The sequence below is a fragment of the Benincasa hispida genome, chromosome 5, assembly GCF_027475165.1.
Source record: "Benincasa hispida cultivar pf3 chromosome 5, pf3_genome.v1.1, whole genome shotgun sequence".
NCBI classification, from domain to species: Eukaryota; Viridiplantae; Streptophyta; class Magnoliopsida; order Cucurbitales; family Cucurbitaceae; genus Benincasa; species Benincasa hispida.
Window position 1 is genome coordinate 22,790,043 of NC_143482.1, and position 18,287 is coordinate 22,808,329.

The window sequence follows — 18,287 nt, forward strand, 5'->3', positions numbered from 1 at the left end:
TTTGGGAAATTATGCTGTAGCAGGAGAAATATGGTCTTGTTCAACTTAGTACATTTTACGTTCTTTGTTAACTGAGTCCTAATATTTTTAAATTACACTAATATCTTATTCTATTAAGGCAATGTGATATAGATTGCATTGTTTTAAACGTTATTTCTGCCAACATGTTTGCATAACATTGTCTATTTTTAAATTACATTTATAAAACTTGTTTATGACATTTCAGGTTTTGGGTAAGTTGAGACACTTATGTCAAAACAAACCCTTACTGAAAGAAATGTTTAAAAGATGCCTAAGTAGTCTTTTGGACATTCCAAAGTAAAATGAGGTGTTTGCGTGACAAATACTAATTGATTTGGAAATTTATAGGTGACGGACCTGTAAAAGGGTTGAGTTGTGTTGATGAAATAGTTCCAAGTAAAACCACATGATAGTTAACAAGTGTTGTTCACCATTCATTTTCATTTGAGTATCAATTTCTAATTTTCAAATAGATAAGTCTTCATCGTAGTAAGAGAGTTATGAGATAACTCAACCTTTGCAAAGGCTTACTTTAAGTCTTCATTGTTATATAAGATGACAAGATGAAAAATTATAAACCTTTTAGTACTGAGAGAGTTATGCAATGACTCTACTTAAGCTATTGAAGTTGTCATATAGATGACAAGTATTGAAAGAAGTTGACAAACATTATTAAAGTCATAATTATGAGATGAAGTATTGTACTTAATGTTAATTAGCCTTTCGTAGATTTTCATTGATGGGAGCAACTTTAAAGGATATGCATGGGTCTACGAAAAGAAAGCTTGAAAGTGTAGTATTTGGAGATATAAATCTTCAAAGTAAGACTTGTGGCATCAGGTGAAAACCCACACTAGAACTGTTAGGTGAAAATAGATCGTGAGTCAATTTTCTTCCTGGTTTCTATAGCAGAGTCTTTGTGCATTCACTATTGCATATGAGATATGTAAAAATGAATAGTTTCTTTTATGAAAAGAAGTTCAATGCATCTACACAATGTCAAAAGAATTTTCAAAGATTAAATTGCAAAAATGTTCGTAAAATTGTGATAATTTTTACATTTGGGATCTTTGAGAAAAAGGTTTTGATATAGTATCATAACTACTGACTTTGAACGATGACAATGTTCTTGTACAGACAAGAAAATGAAAAGTGAGTATTTATCTGTTTTATATTGATAGTAGTTCATTGTGAATGAAGTAAAAATCAATATACAAGTTTGATTGTTTAACCAATTTCAAGTAGTTGATTTGAAGTGATTTTATATATTAAAAGTCCACATACAGATGTTTAGGACATGTTTAATTTGTCTCATGCATCTTACATTTACAAAGTAGTGTCCTACAATGAAGTTGATAGGTAATGTAGTGTCCTACAATGAAGTTGATAGGTCTAAGGGAATGGTTAAGACACTTCAAATGTTGAGGGGATGTAAATTTTACATGAGACTTCATTAACAATTATTATACATTTGGTTAGTTAAATTGGTAAAGTCGATGGTATGCCATTGTTTTTAAAAATTAAAACTTACAAATAATAAAACATCAGTGTATATTGTTTAAGATTTGATCTTTTATGGGTTACATTATTTCATATTGGATTTAAAGAAATTCATGTTTTATCCTAGATGGTGTCTACTGGACTAAGAGGCGGTATTTTACTTGTGAAGCAATAATTTTCCTGTGTGTCTTGAGATATTTGAAAACTATTTCAGATATAACTTAATCTATTCACTTTATGCGATAATGTGATTCAAAGATTAGGTTGGAGGCCATATGTAAACACTTAGTGGAAGGAATAATATGGAATATGGGTACATCTCGTTGGTGAACAAATGGTTCTTATAGACATAACTATTTTTATTATATAAAAGGATTCTTTAGGCTAAAGTGTGAGAGGATCTCCTAAACTATCTAGGACTACGAGACATGTCTCTAGCTTGCCTGGGAGAGCATGTAGGGTATAGTGTATGTCCTATGATACATGTCTCATCGGCTCATATTTCCCCAACTTTAGTGCAAGTGGAGATTGTTGGGGTGTATACCCTAAAGCCTCGTAGTTTTATGTTAGTTGAATCAATGATTGATTAAATTTATATTACTTGTGCAATAATCCATTAACCTAAGATCCAAAGTTATCTGATGTAACTTAAACATTTGTGTGGAGACATACATGTGGATCATGTTTAAGTGATAACCAAAATGATCTGTAATATATGGATAAGGTTAGGTGCCTTATCTTGGTAACACTACTAATACGGCCTGCTTTGCAGTTATTACAATTGTTGTAAAGTACTACAAATGATCTGATCCTAGTCATTCTTGTCAAGATATGTGAGCGAGGATATCTTATATAAAAGAGTTCGTATAAAAACTGGACCACTAAATGTTAGTCTCTCTTTATAACACAGTTGCTAGAAGAGACTTACATTTCACCAGGATGACCATGGGTGAGTTGATTTTAATCCTGAGTGAGTTGTGAACTCCTGCCTATGAGGGTGATCCTTTGATTTGTGTGGTGAGAGTGGCCAGACTCGCCGACTCAATAAGCCTACCATTTTGGGGATTTTTTTGATTGAGGAGTTGGGAACACAGCTACATAAGAAGGAATTCACCCCTTCCCTATAGTTAAGGTAAAAGATAAATTGCTCCCTTAAGGCTGATTCCGAGGGTTGAACAATGAGGCGCCTCACCCTCCCCCGGCCCGAGAAGGGTTCAGTCATAGTTGGACTATGACTAATTGTTCATTAGAGGGATCAATGGTACTTAAGGAGTTAGATGTAACTACAAGGGTAAAATGATAATTTGACCCAACTGTACTTACAAGTAATTTGTGAAGGGTCAACGTAATGTTGATTGGTTATATCCAATAGACATAGAAATATATTTATAGTGTGAAGAGTTCAGTTGTCGATATTTAGTGGAGTGACTGACAATTAATGAATGTTGATTAATTTGATCCATTAATCTCGTATCATTAGAGCTTCAATCTATAGGTCCATAAAGTCCCCTCGTTTGCTTAATGAGAACTTATGGGAATCAAATTAATTTTGGTTTAATTTGAATTGTTCAATTTAATTAAAGAGAATTAATTGCATGAGATACGGTTAAATAATGTATATTGATACATTATATAATATAATGTATGTTGATACATTATATATAATTTTATGAGAGAAACTAATATTTGAATATGATTCAAATATTAATTCTATGAATTGATTCATATAAAAACTATATGTTAAATTTAATATGAATATGATTTATATTAAATTTACATAGTTTTATGAGAGAAATAAATATTTGAATGTGATTCAAATATTAATTATATGAATATTATTCATATAGGAATTTTATGTTAAAAATAATATGAATATGATTCATATAAAATTTATATATTTTATTGAGATGTGTTATAACTTGAATATGATTCAATTATTATGTATATGAATGTGATTCATATTAAAACTATAGGTTAAAATTAATATGAATTTGACTCATATTAATACCTTAGGTTATTTAAGAGGATAATAAACTATAGTTATGTTATATGCGATATAATATTAACTATAGGTTATATGTTATACGTGATATAACATATAGTTTAAATATATATTAAAGTGGTTAATATATATATATATATATTAAATTCAAATTTAGAATTTGAATTTAATTCTTTCAAATTTAATTAAATAAAGGAGAGGGAGTTATTACTCCCTCGTCCTTTAATCTCTCATTCTCTCATGTAACAAGAAAAAAAAAGTTTGGAGAGAGAAAGTGTTCTCTCTCTCATGGTTTCTTTCTGCTCTTTGCGTTTTTATAAAAGAGTTTTTTGGGACAGAATTTTTCTCTCAATCATCTCCTTCCCTCTTCCCAAAATTGAGTGCAAACCCACACCTCTACACTGGATGTGATTGCTTCATCCCTTCCTCTCTAATTGCACTATAAAAGTATGCTTAATAGGTTTTGTTTACCCTGTGTTTTCGTCCTCTAATTATTGTTTTGTATTCACCTACTCCTTCACTCTTTAAATTGTAGAATATTTTTGTGTCCATGGATATAACCAATTATCAATAAGTCAACCCTTTACAAACTGCTCATAATTATAGTTGAGTCAAATTACTACTTTACCCATGTAATTACCTCTTACTTTTTATGTCTCACTGATCCTCTAATGAACAACCTGTTTATTGTCCTACCATAAACAAAACTCTTTCAGGCCAATGAGAGGGAAGGAACCTATTGTTCAAGACCCAAAATTAGCACTTAAAGGAGCAATTCATCTACTTACCCTAAAAATGGGAATGAGTAAATTTCATCTTGTGTAGCTATGTTTCAGCTTTCTACTCTGACAAATCTCCAAAATTATAGGCTTATTGAGTTGGCGACTAGGGTCACTCTCACCCATACAAATTAAAGGACTATCCTCATAGACATGAGTTCATAACTCGCTCAAGATTGAGGTCGAGTTACCTATGGTATATTAATCTCTTCAATCAATGGTGTTATAAGAGAGATTAATCATTTCACAGTTTGGTCTTATAAAACTCTTTGTATAGAATACCCACACTCGCATGTATCTACATGAACGATTTGGATTAAATCATTGGTAACACTTAAAACTCTTGTGAAATTTACAAAGTGGGTTGTATCCGTAATGCCATTAGGAAAAAGCACCCAACCTTATCCATATACTAGAGACCATTTAGGCTATTACTTGAATATGATCCACCTGTATGTCTACCACATACTGTTCAAACTACATAAAATAACCTTGGATCTTTCCTTAATGGATAAAATAATCAACCATTATTTCAAATAACTTAATTAACTACGAGGCTTTAGGTCATACATCCCAAAAATTCCCCATTTTCATTAAAACGGGCAAGAAATAAGTCGGTAAGGCATGTATCCTAGGGCATACTCTATACCCAACCTGCCCTCCCACTTGCCCTAGCACACTAGAGACATGTCTCATAGTCTTAGACCTTCTAGAAGATTCTCTTACACTTTAGCATAGAGAATCCTGTCATATAATTCAAACTGTTATGTCGACAAATATCATTTGGTCACCACCATGATGTTTCTTTCATTCTGTTTTTATTCCTACAACTTGGTGTTTACAAATATCCTCATACTTAGTCCTTGCACCACACTATCTCATAAAGTTGATAGACTACTTCATATCTAAAACAACTTTCAATTATTTAAGGATATACCATGACTATGCAAATTATTACTTCACAAGCAAAAATATTCCTTTATAGTCCAATTTACTCCACTTATGATAAAACATAGATTGCTCTAAATCCTTTACAAGAGAGTATATCTCATAAAGATCAAATATTAAACTTTATACATCAATGTCTCATTATTCATAAGTTTTTATTTTTAAACTCTATGGTCATACTATTGACTTAGTTGATACAACTAACCAATTGTATATTAAATGTTAATTCTGGTTGTTCGCTGTTCAAGAATTCTTGTTTAGGCAGTATGTCGCAAACCATAGGTATTTCATTAGTTCATAAGAATAAGTACCAAATTAATCAAAGATATCAAGAAAAAGACTATCCTTATAAGAAGAGTTTTGTTGAATCCATTGCAATACATCAAAAAACGAATGAAAATAGAACCAAGTCTCATGCAAAAATTATATCCCCTCAACACTTGAGATGTCTTAGAAAAGTTTTTCTTAGACATATCAACTTTACTTTAAAATGATACACTATCATTCCATCTGAAGCTATTACATCAAACATTCAACAACTTTGTAAATGTAAGATGCATGAGACAAACTTAACATCATGTCCTCAACATCTCTATGTGGACATTTAATATACAAAATCATTTTAAATCAACAATTTGAAATTGGTTAAACAAACTTTCATACTGATTGTTACTTCATTCATAATGAATAAATATCAATATAAAGAAGATAAATACCCACTTTTTTTGTCTATACAAGAACATTATCATCGTTCAAAATCATGGGTTATGATATTATATTAAACCCTTATACTCAAAGACCTTAATTGTGAAATTCACTTCTCAAATGAACATCACAATTTTACAAACCTTTTGAAATTCAATCTTTGAAAAATTTTCTTGATTTGTGTAGATGCATTGAACTTCTTTTCATAAAAGAATTAATTTATTTTTATATATCTCATATGCAACAATGAATCAAATAATGCATAAAGACTATTAAAGTAAAAAATGAGAAAATTGACTCACAACCTAATTTCCTTACTAGTTGCGGCGTTGGTTCTCACTATTCGCCAAGAGTTTCATTTTGAAGATCATCTTTAAATTCTACACCTTTTTACGTCTCCTTTTGTAGATCCATTCATATCCTATGGGTTAACCCCATCAAGAAAATCTACAAAAACAAATTGAGATTAAGTACACATACTTTATCTCAAGTTTTATGACTTTGACAAAATGTCTTTTGTCAACTCTCTTCAATTTCTGTCATCCAGTAGGGCAACTTTGACTTCCAATAGGTCATAGCAAAAGTTGATTCATCTCATAACTCTCCCATTACTTTTGAGGTTTATAAGTTTTCATCTTGTCATCTAATATGACGATGTAGACTTCAAGTAAATCCTTGTAAAGGTTGAGTTATCTCATAATTTTTCCACTATAATGAAGATTTATATGGTTGAGAATTAGAATTTGACTTTCAAATGAAAATAAATGGTTAACAACACTTGTCAACTATTAAGTGGTTTTACTTGGAACTAGTTCAACACAACTTAACCTTTTTACAGGTTCACGACCTTTCATTTGACATTCTTGATAAAACAAGTATTAGTCACACAAATACATTGTTTTATTTTGGACTATACAAAAGGCCATTTATAACTCCTCAAAGACTACCTACATTTAGATGTATTTTCAAACAATTGTTTCACTAAGTGTTTTTGTTAAGGATTCGTTTTGACACACGTATCTCATCTTACCCAAATACTAAAATGTCGTAAACCAGATTTACAACACTTTCATAATCCAAAATTTTTTCTCAAATATTATTAGAGGAAATAATGTTCAAAAATGCAATCTCTATTGCATGTCCTTAGTAGAGTCTGGCATCAGTGTAATTTTCAAAAGATTATGATTATGTTTAATAAAGTACTTAACACGTACTAAGTTTAACAAGACCACATTTCTCCTGTTGTAGTACAATTTCATCGAAATTGTACCTAATACTTGAAGTTGAGATATAATCTCATTTCTATTAATTAGGCATATTACAATAAATTTTCTGTAATAATCATTATGATCTTATCATAATGTCTCAATAGACTTTCCTAAATGACTTAAACTTTAGTCTAATTTCTTTTGAACATTTCAAAGAAAATAAGACTTACGTTACATTAGACTAAGATACTTTTACTCATAAATATTCATCAATCATATTAATGACATATTTACGATGTCAAATTTACTCATTCAGCTACTAGGCCACTTGGGTCATAATGCATAAGCCCAATGAATTCTTTGGGGGGGTAGCCATATCAAATTAGATTCAATGACACTCTTGCATGAAAAGCTTAAATCGTTAAAAGAAATAACAAATATTGAATCTTGTATGCTAGGGTTCACAGGCTAATCTTGAATCTTAGAATGCATGGTTTGATTAGGTTCAAAGAAATTTGGTTAATTAAGTTTGGGCTTTGTAATTAATTAGTCACACAATAGAAACCTAAGTTTAACAGATTCTGTAGGACTGATTGCATTTATATTAACTAGAGCTTCATTTGAGGTTTCAATAATTAATCAGGTTGCTTGCATGGTTCGGTCTTAGCTAATTGTTCACCATTGTAAAGTCTAATTAGGTCGAGTCAAGTATGTTGTTGTGAAAAGCATGATCATATATGAGTTAAATCAAAATAATCCAATGATAGAAAATTGCATATAAACTCAATTTACTCCCAAGGCTAGAATTTCTTGTCCATAATTACATTTACTCATTTGATCTTTACTTTCTTGCTTTTAAATTCTCATTTATTTCTTATGCACACCAAAACCCCCATATTTATTGGTAAACTATAAAATTAGCTTAAAGAAACAAATATCGCGCCTCCCTATGGATCGACATGGATTTATCACTATTTCTACGTCTTTGTTGTATTAGGTGTTTAATCGGTATTATAAATTTTCTTTGATTAGTGGTCTTTTGGGAACGGCACCAAACGTCATGGTTTCTTACTATTTCTACACTCTTTGTATTGTAGAATATTTCTGTGTCCATGGATATAACTAATTATCAGTACGTCAACCCTTCACGAACTGCTCGTAATTACAGCTGAGTCAAATTACTATTTTATCCCTGTAATTACCTCTTACTCCTTAAGTCCTGTTGACCCTCTAATGAACAACCTGTTTATGATCCTACCATAAACATAACTCTCTCAGGCCAATGAGAGGGAGGGGTCTCATTGTTCAAGACTCAGAGTCATCACTTAAGGGAGCAATTCATCTACTTACCCTAAAGACGGAAAAGATTGAATTCTATCTTGTGTAACTATGTTCCCAACTCCCTACTCCGAAAAATCCCCAAAATGGTAAGCTTATTGAGTCGGTGACTCGAGCGAATTTCACCCATACAAATCAAAGGACTGGCCTCATAGACTACAGTTCATAACTCACTCAGGATTGAGGCTAAGTTATCTATGGTCATCCTATGAAATGTTAATCTCTTCTATCAACAATGTTATAAACATAGATTAATCATTTCGCAGTCCATTATTATACAAATTTTTTATATAGAATACCCCCATTCGCATGTTTGCATATAAACGATTTGGATTCAATCGTTTGTAACACTTACAACTCTAGTAAAATTTACAAAGTGGGTCGTATCCATTATGTCATAAGGATAAGGCACCCAACCTTATCCATATATTATAGACCATTTAGGTACTTGAATATGATCTACCTATATCTCTACCACATACTGTATAAGTTACATAAAATAACCTTGGATCTTTTCTTAATGGATAAAATAATCAACTATTATTTCAAATAACTTATTAACTACGAGGTTTAAAGGCATATATCCCAAAAAAAAAGATGTAGAGAAAGTAGTAGACAACATGCTTTTAGAGTTATACATCAAATACAGAGAAGAATAGAGAAAGGCTTACCCTTGAAGATCTTCTTCAATGTTTTCCTTTGCACGAACTCTTTCATGAACATGACACCAAAGAGACACTACCACTAGTGTCTTCCCTGCTATTCTCTGGCAAGGAACGGATGGTAGGATCCGAGAATTATAGAAGAATTAAGGGAAGGAAAAACAAAATTTCTCACACAGAACTTTTTTTTTTTTTTTTGTCTAAAAATTTCTTGAGAGAAATTCTGTGAGAACTTTCCAATATCAAAATTCGTATGTTTCTTCTGCCATTCATCTCATCATTTTTTTGAGTGGAAGGGATTTGAACATGAGGAAGACCTCACACGTTAGATAACTCCCTTGGGGAACTATCTTATTGTTTATTTAATTTAATATTAAATCCAATTTAATATATAATTAAATAAACAACAATTAATTAATTATTACATATTTAATTAAATTTATATTTAAATCATATTCAAATATGGTCTTCTCTCATAATCTATAGTTTTAACATAAATCTCATTCATATTAACTTTAACCTATAATTTTAATATGAATCTGATTCATATTAAATAATATTTAAATCTCATTCAACATAATTAATATTTGAATCTTATTCAAATAGATATCTTTCCATATTATAAAGTTTAATTTTGAATCTCATTCAAAGTTAACTTTATATTATAATGTATTAATGTATATTATATTTATTGCAATTTATACAATTAATTCCCTTATTTAATTTGAACATTTCAAATTCTTGAAAAAAAACAAATGTTTCTTGTTTTATCCTAAGTGAGCTAGTAGGGGACCTAATGGACCTATAAATTAGAAGCTCTAATGATCTAAGATTAACTAATTAAACTCTTCAATTATGTTAATCAACATTCATTAACTATAGATCACTCCACTAAAGACCCACATCTACACTCTTCACATTGTAGATATGTTTCTAGTCCATGGATATAACCCATTATTAGTAACACGACCCTTCATGAATTTTTTGTAGTTGCAACTGGGTCAAATTATCATTTTATCCCTATAATTACCTCTTACTTCTTAAGTACTACTGATCTCTCTAATGAACAATTAGTTTATAGTTCAACTACAAAACTAAATCCCTCTCAAACCAATAAGAGAGTGAGACCTCATTGTTCAAGACCTAGAACCCAATCCTTAAAGGAACAATTCATCTACTTATCCTAAAATGAGAAGTAGTGAACTCCATCTTGTGTGGCTATATTCTCAGCTCTCGACTTGGACAAGTCACCAAATGGTAGGCTTATTGAGTCGATGACTCGAACGACTCTTACTCATATAAATCAAAGGACTACCCTCATAAATAGGAGTTCATAACTCATTCAGGATTGAGATCGACTTACCTATGATCATCTTATGAAATGTTAATCTCCTTAATCAAGGGTGTTATAAAGAGAGGTTAATCCTTTCATCGTCCGATCTTATACAAACTCTTTATATAGGATACCCCCACTTTCATGTCTTCACATGAATGATTTGGACCACATCATTTGTAACACTTACAACTCTTGTAACATTTACAAAATAGGCCATATCCGTAGTGTCACCAGGATAAGGTACCCAACCTTATCCATATATTACAGACCTTTTAGGTTATTACTTGAACATGATCTACATGTATGTCTACTACATACTGTTCAAGTTACATATAATAACCTTGGATCTTAGTTTATTCAATTGAGTTATGCACAAATAAAATAGCTCTTTATTTTATTAATTAATTAATTCATTTATACATGATTACAAACTACGAGATCCACAAGATTTAGGGCAATAATCTCAATAATAACCTTGGGTAGTTTGTCAAACAATCCCAAGATAATATGATCAATTACATTCAAGCAAGAAGGAAAACCCAAAGACAGTAAAAATCGATTTTGATTAAGCCCAAAATCTCACAAGTTCAACATAAAATAGAGAAGCTCCTAAACCCAAGCTAAAACTATTTACCTTAGCCAAGAGTCATCCTGCTAATCGATGGAGAAGGATAAAAGTACAACAATACAACCCAAATTGAATAAAAACAGAAGGAGATGAGATATAGCAGAGGGAGAATGGGGAAAGTCGAATCATCCCAAAATCAAGGCAGCTAAAGTTTTGATGTAGAGATTTGTCGTATCCTACAAACCTATAATCAAATAAATTTATAATATCGAACTGTACTACTACTACTACAAAAGCGTAGAAATCGTGGCAAGTCTAAGTCAATGCACAGAGAAGTTCGATTATAGTTTCGAACTAATTAGGCTTTTCTAGCTAAAATAGCATTAGGGTGGTTTTGGGGTGGTTTGAGTATCAAGCGAGGAAAACAAAATGCAGAAAAGTAATGATCAGGAAAGTAAAGTGCGATAAAAATAAAAACGCCTAGCTAAGACTTAGGATCCACCCAATGCTCGATTGATTATAGGATTATTAAGGATTATTTGTCATGATTTAATGTGATTAATCAACTTGCCTGGATAGTCAAGGCAAGCGCCCTAGTTACTGATTAATTACTTAATTAAATTAGATGCTTGATTAACTGGGCCTAATAGCATTCATAAAAATGTTACATCTACCCTTAATTCTTAATTAGACTAATTACTCAATTGTTTGGGTTCAATAACATCCATAACAAGTAAGCAACTTCATTAAGTTTAATGGGTTAGACTGAGACGATTAATAATCTGGATAGCTGATGGCCAAAAATATGGTTAACACAAGTGTACATATCAAGTTATAGTAAAGTAAAATACTCAAGAGATCAACTATCATCCTCAAGGAATTAAGTGGTTGACTTATGCTTAGCTATTCAAGAACTGTGTTGGTTTTATCTAAGGATTAGGTTTTTTGATGATGATTTTGAATTTTAAAAGAAAGCAAATAAAGATAAAGTCAAAACTCAAGAGACAAAGGTGTTCCAAGGTATTGAATTACTTAATTAGTTCATTAAGTCTTGCAAACGATTCCTATAAATTATTATGTCAATGATATACCTAACTCTTATACTATTTTCAAGATTATTACCTTTCAATACCAATCTATTCTCATGCAAACATAATTAATAACTAATAACTTGAAATCAAATTAAGAAGCATGACATTAAGAATAGTCACGATCAACTTTTGTTAACAATCTAACTATTTGCATGAAAGATTTAGCTAACAATTCAATATTATAAATTCGATTAAATATGCAATATTTTTTAATTGACATTCAACCTGAAATACATCTATGATGTGATAAAGCACAATAATATTGAAAAGCATTCAAGAATAAACATCTATAGAAAATACTATTGTGTTAACATGAATCCATAATTAAGTCCATCAATATCTTAGATCTAGAATGTTTAGCCACACGTTGATTACAAATGCATTCTCATACATTGTAATCATCAAACACAGCAAAGAAAAATAAAGAAAATGAAGAAAAAACCACTTTCGAAGCAATCTTCGTTGTTGAAGCTCGAAAATCTCACCTCAATTTGTAACTCGGGATCTCGAACGGGCCTCCAATTTTTCTCACTTTCTCTAGACTAGAAACTCTCTCTAATACTCAGAATTTCATGGTGTGATGGAATGTAATCGACAGCCAAAACCCTAGGGGATTATATAAAGAAGACTTTCTTAAAATTCCAATTTCTTTTCAAAAATATCTTGGTGTCACAGTGCCATTAGACAGCGTCGTGGCGTTACCTACGTCTGTGAAGCGCAACGAAATTATCTCATTTTCCCCTCTTGTGTTTTTTTGTCGAGGGTAGAGTCGCTATGCTATCCTGCTTTCAGCAATTTCACGTTTTTTTTCCTCTTTTCTTCCCTCCTTTCAAAATGTATGGCTCAGGTTTGACTTCTTAGGGCCTTTTTAGGCTCTTTTTGGCATTAAATTTCCTTCTCGAACATAACCCTAAAATTCATAACAAACACCTAAAATATAACAAAATTATATTAACAATTATCCTAAATCAAAAGCTATAAACGCACATTTTGGATGCATTTCAATAGCATAAGTTAACGATCAATTTCATTCTTGAATTACCTAACCATGCAATGCTATAAAGAGTTGTTTGAAACAACCTAAAATTCACAAATAAGCATGCTTTGAACTTTGCCCTAATGAAACTCATACACATAGATGCATTTTTCTCTAGTCTAACAAACAAATTATGAAAATTGGTCACATCAAAAATTTATTCTAAGTATAGAAATTCAAATACATTCAAAACCCACAGAAAATCAATAAGAAATATAGATTAAGCAAAATACCTCACTACCAATCCATGGGTTTCACCTAAACCTAAGCTAGCAACTTATCTTCACCATGAGATCGATTTTTCAATCATCAATTACGCCCAAGATCAAAGAAATACAAAGGAAAGGAGAAAAGAGGTGGAGAAATTCAGATTGGGGGCTAAAAGTCCAACCTCCTTGACTTAAAATGCGAAAGAAATTATTGTAAAGTTTCAATGGTGGCTTGGCCCCGAGCCCTAAATTGGCCTCCGTTGGTCACTATGGTGCTTCATGTGCTGCCTAGTGTGTCCCTTACATGGACGCGTGCGCCTGATTCCCTGCCGCCCAATCTTCCAACGCTGCAGTGCTATAAGGGAGTGTTACAATGCTGCACCAAATGGTGCTACTAGAAAAGGCGACACACCTGGCGCCAATCAATGTCGTGGTGCCAGGCTCCTTGGGGGCATTTTTTTATATTTTTCACTCACTCTCTTCCATTTTACCTAGTTGCATTGTTAGGGCTTCAAATTGATCCATTTTAGCTTTTATTACTCTGTAATGCTCAATTCCATCTCTTGGATGCTCAATGCCTAAACAAGGGGTTTAACACATTAAATAGCATAACGATCCCGAGTTAAGCTAAGAAAAGTATCACTTTCGGGTGCTAACAAGTTTTTTATAGAAAAAGAACTAGCGACATAGCTATAGGACAGTGTCACAATGTTGTCTTCAATTTCCATTCTATGATCAGTGCCTTGCACTGAAGAGTGCTACAACGCTTCTACCTAACATGCTTTTCTACCTTTAACACCTGCATAAGTGTTGTAGCATTGTGCAATGCTTACCCTCAGGGGCATTCCTTTTCTTTTCCCAATTGATGCTTTAAAGCTCCATTTTGGTATGTTACACCCTAACGCTTAGTTCTACCTTCTTGATGCCTGAAACCTACAAAATCATAAAATAAACACATAAAACCAAGGAATAATCCCAAATTAAGTTGAGAGAGATAGAACAATTTAGGTGTTATTAGTGGGATGACATTTATTATAAAAAAATTCTATTGGTCCCACTAACTTTATTTACTTTATTATTTATTTCTAAATTGACGTATGAGGAAGGTTAAGAGACTCTCATGTGCGACAAAAAAAGGGAGGGAAACCGATAGATTTTTTTCTACATTCAGTCTTCAATTTTAATATTTGAATTGGATTATTGTGAAGGGATATTCAATTTTAATATTTGCTTAGAGAATAATTTTGGAATTTAGATTTGATTAAAGAAAAATTTGGGATTTATGTCAAATTAATTCAATTTTAAGTTAATTTGGGAAATTTAATTAAAATTTGGAGATTTGGCTGTATTTTTGTAATTTGGAGAAGATAATTAGAATTAATTAGTTTGAATTGAGATATTTGATTTGGAATTATTTTCCCAAAAGGATGTGAGATTTTTTTTAAATCCAAAAAGATTTTGGATTTTAAGAAGGGAAAAGGAAAGGGTTTTAAAGTATTATTTAATGTTTATTGGTGTTAAGTTAAAAAGAAAAATAAAAGAATCTCTCTCTCCCCTTCTTTCACAAATGCACGAAAGCAACCCCCTTCTCTTTTTTTTTTCCTTCGAGCATCAGAAGCCCTAGTCGCCCCAGGCCTACGTCGTCGGTCATTCATCAAGGGTTACATCATCGATCACCGTCGATCTCTGTCCGGTTACAGCCCCTTCAACAACGTGTCGATCTGTCAGCCTTGCCAGTAGTGAAGTTCGTCCAACTGTTGCCCAGATCTCTTCCAGACGCCGCCACTGAGCCTTACCACCGTTTTGAAGTCGTCGCACAAATCTCTGCCGCTATCTGCCCGTGCAACATAACGGTGACTTTTGCCCCAGTGAAGGGGCACTTAATCACCCCAATGGTGACTATTGTCCTACCTCGTTGAGGCATCATTGCAAAATAGATGGGGTACATTAGAACTATTTTGCTAAAACCTAAAATTGGTCTTAAAAGTGGTAATGCAAATAGACTTATTAAGTTTGTTCTTGTTTTCAACAACTTTTATTTAATAGCAACTGATACATTAGCTCTTTTAGTCGCTGACAAACTGATTGGCGAATTATGCTAGTTGGAAGAACACGATAAACATAATACTTATCATCAATGACCTCCGGTTCGTCCTTATGAGGAGTGTCCTCTTATTCCAACTCAGAACGCCACTCGAAATGTTCGAGAGGCTTATGAGAAATGGACACGGATGAACGAGAAGGCCCAAGCTTATATCTTGGCCAGCCTGAATGATGTCTTAACCAAGAAGCATGAGCCCATGGTCTCTACACATGAGATCATGAAGTCCCTGAAGGGAATGTTCGGACAACCGTCCACGCAGCTCAAGCATGAAGCTCTAAAGTTCATCTTCAACTGCAAAATGAAGAAGGGTACATCTGTTCAAGAACATGTTCTGAATATGATGGTCCACTTTAATGTGGTGGAGATAAATGGGGCTCGCATTGATGAGGGAAGCCAGGTTAGCATTATTCTAGAGACATTGCCAGAAAGCTTCCTTCATTTTGTTAACAATGTTGTTCTGAACAAGGTTGACTACACCCTTACAACTCTCCTCGACAAGTTGCATAGATTCCAATCCTTGTTGAAAAGCAAGGAGAAGAATGTTGGTGAGACAAAAGTTCCTCTAATGTTCAACCTCAGGAACTAAGTTTGCACCTTTTTCTTCCGGCACTAGCAAGTGGAAGAAGAAGAAGGGTAGTAAGGGGAAGGGGAAAGTGCCTGCTAACCCACAACCTGTCGCTCTGCGGGATAGGTAACCAGCACCGGTTGAAAAGGAAAATGTTTCCACTACAACCAAGATGGGCACTGGAAGCGAAACTACCCACACTGGTGGAAGGAGTAGAAGAAGGCCAAGGCCAAACAAGGTAAATATGATTTACTGGATTTGGAGACTTGTTTAGTGGAGAATGATGATTCTGCCTAGATTATAGACCCTGGGGCCATTAACCATGTTTGTTCTTCTTTTTAGGGGATTAGATCCTGGCGGCAGCTTGAGGCTGGTGAGATGATAATGCGAGTTGGCACGGGGCACGTCGTCTCAGTTGTGGCAGTGGGAGGCCTCCAGTTGACTTTACATAATAGATTTATCATTTTGAATGATGTGTATGTTGTTCCCGAGTTAAAGAGGAACTTGATTTCTGTAAAGTCATTGCTTGAATGTAAATACACTTTTAATTTTTCAGTTAATAAAGTGTTTATTCTAAAAGATGGTGTTGAGATATGTTCAGCAAAACTGGAAAATAATTTGTATGTGCTAAGGCTGTTAGCAACAAATTCCCTCCATAACATAGAGATATTTAAAACCGTCGTAACTCAAAACAAACAACTTAAAGTTTCTCCTAAAGAAAATACCCAACTTTGACACCTTTATTTGGGGCACATCAATTTCAATAGGATTAAGAGGTTGGTGAAGAATGGACTTCTAAACGAGTTAGAGGAAAATTCTTTACCTGTGTGCGAGTCATGCCTTTAAGGTAAGATGACTAAAATACCTTTTACTGGAAAAGGTTATAGAGCTAAAGAGCCTCTAGAGTTAGTGCATTCAGACCTTTGTGGTCCGATGAATGTGCGATCCAGGGGAGGTTACGAGTATTTCATCACCTTTACTGATGATTTTTTGAGGTATGGGTATGTTTATTTAATGCAACATAAGTCAGAATTCTTTGAAAAGTTCAAAGAGTTCAAGGCTGAAGTTGAAAACGCATTAGATAAAAGGATTAAAACACTTCGATCTGATCGTGGTAGAGAGTTTTTGGATTCTGAGTTCCAGAACTATTTGATATAACATGGAATCGTTTTCCAACTCTCAGCACCTAGTACACCTTAGCATAATGGTATATCGGAGAGGAGAAATAGAACCTTGTTGGACATAGTTCAGTCGATGATAAGTTATGCTTTCTTATTGGACTCGTTTTGGGGTTTTGCAGTTGAAACTGTAGCTTATATCCTTAACTGTGTTCCCTCCAATACTGTTGCCAGAACACCTTTGGAGTTGTGGAGCAGGCGTAAAGCTAGTTTGCGTCACTTCCACATCTGGAGTTGCCCAGCACTTGTGCTTGAGGCTAATCCTAAGAAACTGGAACCACGTTCGAGGTTGTGCCTATTTGTAGGCTACCCTAAAGGTACACGAGGGGGTTACTTTTATGATCCTAAGGAAAATAAGGTGTTTGTATCGACAAATGCTACCTTCCTTGAGGAGGATCATATGAGGGAGCACAGTCCAAGAAGTAAAATTGTATTGAGTGAACTTTCCAAAGAAATTACTGAAACTTCAACAAGAGTTGTTGAAGAACCTGCTATATCAACAAGAGTTGTTGATGGAAGTTCATCTAGTAGGTCAAATCCACCTCAAGAGTTGAGAGAACCTCGACGTAGTGGGAGGGTTGTGAACCCACCCATTTGCTATTTGGATTTAACTAAAATCCTGGCTATGGTAACTAATGGCGAAGTTGAGGATCCGTTGTCTTACAAAAAGGCAAGGAGGATGTTGACAAAGATGAATGGGTCAAAGCCATGGATCTCGAGATGGAGTCTATGTACTTCAACTCAGTTTGGGATCTTGTAGATTAACCTGATAAGGTTAAACCTATAGGTTGTAAATGGATCTACAAGAGGAAACGGGGTGCAGATGGGAAGGTGCAAACCTTTAAGGCTAGACTTATGACAAAGAGACCTAGGTGGAGGAAGTTGACTATGAGGAGACTTTCTCGCATGTTGCCATGCTTAAGTCTATCTGCATCCTCCTATCTATTGCCTCATATTATGACTATGAGATATGGAAAATGGATGTCAAGACTTCCTTTCTGAATAGTAATCTTGAAGAGACCATTTATATGGTGCAA

The 18,287-nt window shown here is 33.3% G+C and overlaps 1 long non-coding RNA gene across 1 annotated transcript; it reads left to right on the forward strand.

Annotated features, from left to right (window-relative positions):
* Positions 1 to 14,955: 14,955 nt before the first annotated feature.
* Positions 14,956 to 16,651, forward strand: LOC150035979 (uncharacterized). Its single transcript, XR_016529842.1, has 2 exons — positions 14,956 to 16,310; positions 16,415 to 16,651. It is a non-coding gene; the product is annotated as an uncharacterized LOC150035979 (long non-coding RNA).
* Positions 16,652 to 18,287: the final 1,636 nt, after the last annotated feature.